This window comes from Sorex fumeus, unplaced genomic scaffold, assembly GCF_029834395.1.
Source record: "Sorex fumeus unplaced genomic scaffold, SorFum_2.1 ptg000024l, whole genome shotgun sequence".
Lineage (NCBI taxonomy): Eukaryota > Metazoa > Chordata > Mammalia > Eulipotyphla > Soricidae > Sorex > Sorex fumeus.
This window is the reverse complement of record NW_026606081.1, coordinates 22,146,582-22,152,968: the sequence shown is the minus strand read 5'-3', so window position 1 is coordinate 22,152,968 and position 6,387 is coordinate 22,146,582.

Sequence of the window (6,387 nt, the reverse complement as noted above, 5' to 3'; positions counted from 1 at the left end):
GACAGACCCCCAGGGCCAAGAAGGATTCAGGCCCCAAGGCTGGGGTGCCTCACAGGGAGCGGGAAGGTGCCTCTTGCCCTGGTCGGTCCTGGGGACTCCTGGTGCCGGCAGGAGTGGTCCCCAGGGTCCCCCTGGCAGGCCATGTCCCATCCCAGCTGGCGGGTGTTTCAGTGTCCACACGAGGGATGGTCAGTGCTGGGCCCCCCAAGCCCAGACCACGTGTTCTGTCCCACCACACAGTGCCGTCTTGGCTCTCATCTCTCTCCCGAGGGGCCTGGACACTCTCCGCTCGGAGCAGTCTATCCTGACCCTCACACTGACTGTGACCCGCAGACGCTCGCCACGTCCCGGTGCAGAGCCGACAGCTGCTCCTTGCAGGCATGTGTTTGGGTTGGTTCCATTTGCCTTGGGTTTTTCTTTTTAAGTCAAAGGTTTTAATGTCTTGTTGTCTGAAACTTTACTGAAACACGGTGATTTACCAAGTGACACAGTTGCTTCAGGCATTCGGTGTCCCAACACCAACCCACACCACCAGCGTGGCCTCCCCTCCACCAATGCCCCCAGTTCCCACCCAGCCCCGCCGGGCCCTTTGCAGGCACAGAATGTTCCAGATGCTGTCACAGGGCTCATCTCCCAGGGGTGCTACTGAGGTCGGAGTGAGCTGAGTCTCCGTGTTCCTCGTCGGCCCACTGGGCTTCAGGTTCCTCAGCAACTTTCCCATGGAATTTCCTGGGCACTGGCTGGGCTGTTGGCCCTCTGAGGCCGCGAGCTGTGGTGGTGCACACGCAGGGGCTGTGGGGCCGGATGATTCCAAGCTCAGCTGTGGCCGGGGCCGTGCATATACCAGAGGGAGACGGATGGGCTGGGACCAGCCCGTCACATCTCAGCCCGGAGACCTCCAGGGATGGCTCAGCCCCGACCCCTCTCCCGACCCAGGGATTGTCCCGGCCGGGCCCCGGGAGCCCAGGGGAGCCAGGGCTGGAACAAGACCAGGGTCCTGCCCCCTGCCCTGTCTCTCTGCCCATGCATGTGTCTGACTCGGCATTTCTGTGGGTCCCTCTGCAGCCAGGAGGCACCTGGAAAGCGTGTCAGCCTTGACTGACATGGCTCTGGAGAGTTCTGCCTTTCAGAGCCGGGTTTGGGTCAGAGACTCCGTACTCGGGGTCTGCCGCGGGGCTGCGCCTACACTCCCATGCTGCTGATTGCGCCCAGCTGCCAAGGCCGTTTAGACGTGTGTGCTTTCTCTGGGAACCTCCCTCTGCCCCCCGGGTGCCTGTCTCACAGCCAGCCGTGTCCCTGCAGTTTCTTCAGACTCTGCACCTGCGGGCCGTCACCTGCTGGTCAGCTGGTCAGCTGTGGTCCCGAGCAGGTGAGGCCCGGCAAGTCTCAACCTTCTGGTTAGAAGGGCCCAGAGGTGGGACGAAGGTGGGGCCTCTTCCCCCCTCACCTGTGCATCGACAACCCAAGCCACCTTCCCGCGAGAACCCAGAACCCGCACGTCTCCTTCCTCTCAGCGGCGCTCGCGGGATCCGTGTGGAGCGCACGTTCCTCCAGACCCAGAGGCCTGAGGGCCTGCCTCCCCTGCCAGGAGACCCCACCTCCTCCCGGTGCTGCCTTGGGTGGCCTGGCATGAAGGCCATGAAACTCGCCCCTCGGCAGGCAGGGACGTGGCAGGTGGCTGGGACGTGGGGAAGCAGTGGTTCTGGTCTGCAGACCCCTGAGAGACACTCAGGGGGGGCCTGTGTCCCGCCCATAGAGAAGGAGCAGCAGGCAGGTGGGCGTCCGGCTGTGTGGGTGCCTGCTGGCCTCCGGGACCCACAGGGGGTCCATGCGCAGGCCACACTAGCTGGCTACAGATATGAGATCCTGGGATGTGTCTTCTTGTCCGCCTGCCCTCAGCTGGCCACTGGTGGGGGTGAGACACCCACCTGCCACAGCCCGTGGTTAGCCCCCATGTCCCGGGAGGGCCCGGTACCGCACCCTGAGTCTCGCAGGGACGCTGTGTGTGGTGGCTTCGGCATCCTGTCTCGGTCGGGTGCCCTTAGAGTCGAGAGTGTGTGTGGGTGCAAGGGGCGGGTTTCCCTACTGTCACCCCAGCCCTTCGCAGCACTTCAGATCACAGTCTGCCTTCATATAAAGGTGATGAGGCGAGGAAATGAGCATTTCCTCGTGTTCCTCCCGGCCAGAGCCGGACCAACCTCCCAAGACTCGGTGAGGCCGAGAGTGGCGTGGAGGCAGGGTGGCCCCAAGCAGGGCAGATGGAACCCCAACACACTCATCCGGGGTCTGCACAGTGGGCAGCCGTGAGTCCCACCGTGGCCGGAACAGGGGCCACCAGTGCTGCTTCCTCCGAAACCAAGCGTCAGGTGGACAGGGCTGGGGGCACCCCGGTGCGCCGGGCAGCCGAGGGTGGGTGTCCGGCTCTCGGGGGCTCTCTGCCCTTTTCCCAGGCCCCGGACGCCCAGCTCCTTCTCGAGTCCGCCCTCCTGACCGTCCCCTCTCTCCGTCATGTCCCTCGCCTGTCAGCTTATCGGGAGCCCGACGTTCCGTCCTCCTGTAATGAACCTGGCGTTGCTGGCCCCGCGCCACTGTCCCTCACGCAGATAAGATTAGCAGCAGGCTCCCTCAGAACGGAACGCTGACGAGTGGTCAGTGTTCAGAAATACCCTGCCCTGCGGCCTGCGCCTGGACGTTATCTGGAGGAAGGCTATTTAGAACCCGCGCTGACCTAGGTCTCCGCCTGGCTGTCGGTGTGAGCCGCGTCTTCGTCTCGAGTCTGTGCTTATCGGCACCTTGACACTGTCCACTCACAGGCTGAGGCCTCGGGTGGGGGGGGGGCATCCGCCGGGCTGCGTGACATTGTTACGCCAACAGGCACAGCTCGGGTGGGGTGACGCAGCCCCGGGGGCCAGCCCCGCGTAGTGTCCCCTTGGCCAATCTCTACTTGCTTGGTGAGAAACAAAAATATTTGTTTCGGGGCTGGAGCAATAATACAGTGGGGAGGGCATTTGCCTTGCACGTGGCTGACCCGGGTTCGATTCCTGGCATCCCATATGGTCCCCCCAAGCACCGCCAGGAGTAATGCCTGAGTGCAGAGCCAGGAGGAACCCCTGAGCATCGCTGGGTATGACCCAAAAAGAAAAAAATAAATATTTGTTTCAAATCTCCACATCAGCACTCACAGAATCTCACACCCACTCTATCCTTTTGTTCCCTGGACTGGGTTTTGCATCAGTGTCTATTTTTAATCAATTCAACGTTTCCAGACAACCTTGTCCCGCATCTTTATTCCGCTGTGGATTAGATTTTTCCTGTTGCTAATTACGTCCAGGAAACCCTGGGCTCCTCTCCGGTGCTTGGCGGCTCTGTCCGTCCTCCGACCGAAGCTCATGTGCACGTTAGCATGTAGTGACGGGTTTTATGGGCACATCTGTGCCGTCTGAGGCAAGGGCTGTGTGACGGAACCAGTGCCGGCCAGACCTGAGAGTCGCTTCCTCCTGTTCCCAAGCCCTCGCTGTGGGGTCAGCCAGGCAGGAACGGCTTCATTCTTCCTGTAATAAAGAAATCAAAGCTGTTCACAGGCACTCGTGGGTGGGACATTGGCCACGCAGATTGTCTCCGGCATGTTTTGGCAGGACGTGGGCTGGGCTGTCCCAGGGACAGCGGCCTGTGAGCGCCTGTGATTGCTTCTGCCACTTTGCTCTTGTGGGGCCATTGGCAATCAGGCTCCTCTTATCTTGTCATGTCCCCGTGCCATTAGCGAGCTGGGACTAGATCTGGGGCCCTGAGCCCGTTAGCAGTTGGCAATTAGCGCGCCAGCTACCAGCCCAGAGAGCAGGTTCGGGGTGGAGGACGTCCGCCCAAGAGCACGGTCCTCCTGGAAGGACGATAACGGCCTTCTCTTCGACGAGGGGCAGACATGGGGAGGACGGTGTCTGTCCCTTCCCAAAGCAAAGCGGGCCAGCCTGCTAGTGGGAGACCCATCAGTGCGAGTCCCCAGCATGGATGGGCCGATGCTGCCTGTGCCTTCAGTTCCCACTGTGAGAAGCAGGACCGAGGACACCCTCCAAGGGGAGCAGAGGAGGGGCCGGAGTAAACTCAGCACCAGCATCGTGGAGGGAGGCGCGTCCACTGCAGGGACCCCCTTGGCTGCCCCCGGCTCCCTGTTCCCACCGGCCCCAGCCTCCCCAGGCGAGCGGGGGAGGAAGGCGGGGTGCTTGGGCTGAGTTTCAGCACTGCTGCTTCCTGATTTCACTGCCACTGCTGCGGCAGGAGGAGCCCAGGTTGTCTCCTTGGGAAGCGCCCTTTGCCCTTTGAAGGCTAGCAATCGCCTTCTCCATCAGATACAAATGAGGCTGTTTATTTGGCAGGGGATTAAAAAGCCACAAATTAGGAAACCCTTCCCCCCCCCCCCCCCCACACACACACGGAAACCGGCATCTCCAGAGTCATTTGTTTTCAATGCTGTGGATTGGTTTTGCTCTGTGGCTTGAACCCTTCAAACACATAATGGGGTAATTTCATGGTAGCATGGTTCCAAGCCCATCAGAGGGTTTTTTTTTGGGGGGGGGGGGGGGAACAATTAATAAAAAAAGAGGCTTCTGCATTTCAAAACAACAACCAAAAACGTGGCATAGCGGCTGGAGCAATAGCACAGTGGGTAGGGCATTTGCCTTGCACGCGGCCAACCTGGGTTCGATTCCCAGCACCCCTGAGCACCGCCAGGGGTAATTCCTGAGTGCAGAGCCAGGAGGAACCCCTGTGCATTGCCGGGTGTGACCCAAAAAGCAAAAAAAAAAAAGTGACATAGATCAAGAAGTTGAACATGATTTCATGTCCCAGGCCAATGGAAAGGAAGGGTGGACAGTGTGAGTATGATGTTTGACATTTTGACATGAGATGCTAGGGGCGGGAGAGGGGCTTAGGGGACACGCGTGGATGGTGGGTGCTGCCTGGACTCTGCCCTCTCCCCAGTGCTCAGCATCTGTAAAATCACATGCTTTTAGGTCCTGGGTAAAACATGGCAGCATTAAATTGGGGGGCAGGAATTGAGTTTGTTTAAACGAGTTCTGAAAGGCTGTGTTGACCCGTCTTAGCCCAGCCCGCCTGGGCACTGCCATCCCAGGCAGGAGCCTGGGAACACTCTGCAAGTCCAGGAAGGTGTCATTCCATGGAGGGTTCTGCAGCTGACCACAAAACGTCGGATGAGAATTAGGTTTTATAAACACTCTCTTTTTAAAACTTGGTCCAGGAAATAGAGCACTTAAATCTTAAGCAAAAGCACCAGAATCAAATAAGAAACAGTACCCAAACCTTTCGACTAGAAGGAACGGCGAGAGTTTTGTCTCTCTTTGTCATATTCCACAAATCACCATGAGGTTCCGTGTAAGAATTCTGACCCTAATATAATCTAAAAGGGAAGAGGCGGCTCCAGAGAGCCTTGGCCTGCAGGAAAGTCAGCCCGAGGTGCGGGCGGAAGCCATGAGGCTTTTGTGTGCATCAGATCTGGCAAAGTAAAATCATGTGTTGCAGACAATGAAGTATATTTTATATTGATCTCTTTTTTTTATGTTGGAGAATTTACTGAAAGGTTTATCATTAAGTACAATAAATGCATAAACGTTACATCATTTTTCACAGAAGACATTTTAGGAAAAGTTGAGTCTAAATAATATAATAATAAATCAAAATGAACAAAAATCACCGAATAAATCATGTGTATAATCTAGACCCAGGGTGAGGTGTAAAAGGAAAATTGTGGAGACGGTGCAATTGGACCGTGTAAATCACCCCTAAACAGCGGCCCCACAGGTGCCTGGTGGACATGACCATGCTTTATTATCTGAGAATATTCCTTTCTTCTTTCATCAATTTCTGGAAATGCAGTTCAACATTTGGCAGTCACACCTGAGATGGCCTCAATCGTCTCCACTGCCTGTCTCCCAAGTGGGCAGCGGTGCTGCTTCTGGGGCCAGGGAGAGTATCCCATTCCCCGGGAGTGCCGAGACCAACCCCAGGCGTTTTGGTGCCTTTTCTGTGTGTGTCTTTATTTTTTCAAACTAATTTTAAAAAATCGCACTGTACTGCACTGCACTGTCCTCCCGTTGTTCATCGATTTGCTCGAGCAGGCCCAGTAGTGTCTCCATCATGAGACTTGTTGTTACTGTTTCGCCTGTTGAATACGTCACGGGCAGCTTGCCAACCTTTAAAAAATTAATCCCATAAATTATTTTTTAAACTTTTATTTATTTGGTTTTGGGATCACACCTGGCAGTGCTCAGGGGTCACTGCTGGTGGGCTTGGGGGAACCGTGTAGGGCGATGGAGACCAAGCCTGGTTCCACTGTGCAAGGCCAGCCCCCTGCCCACTGGACCCTGTCTCGGCCCT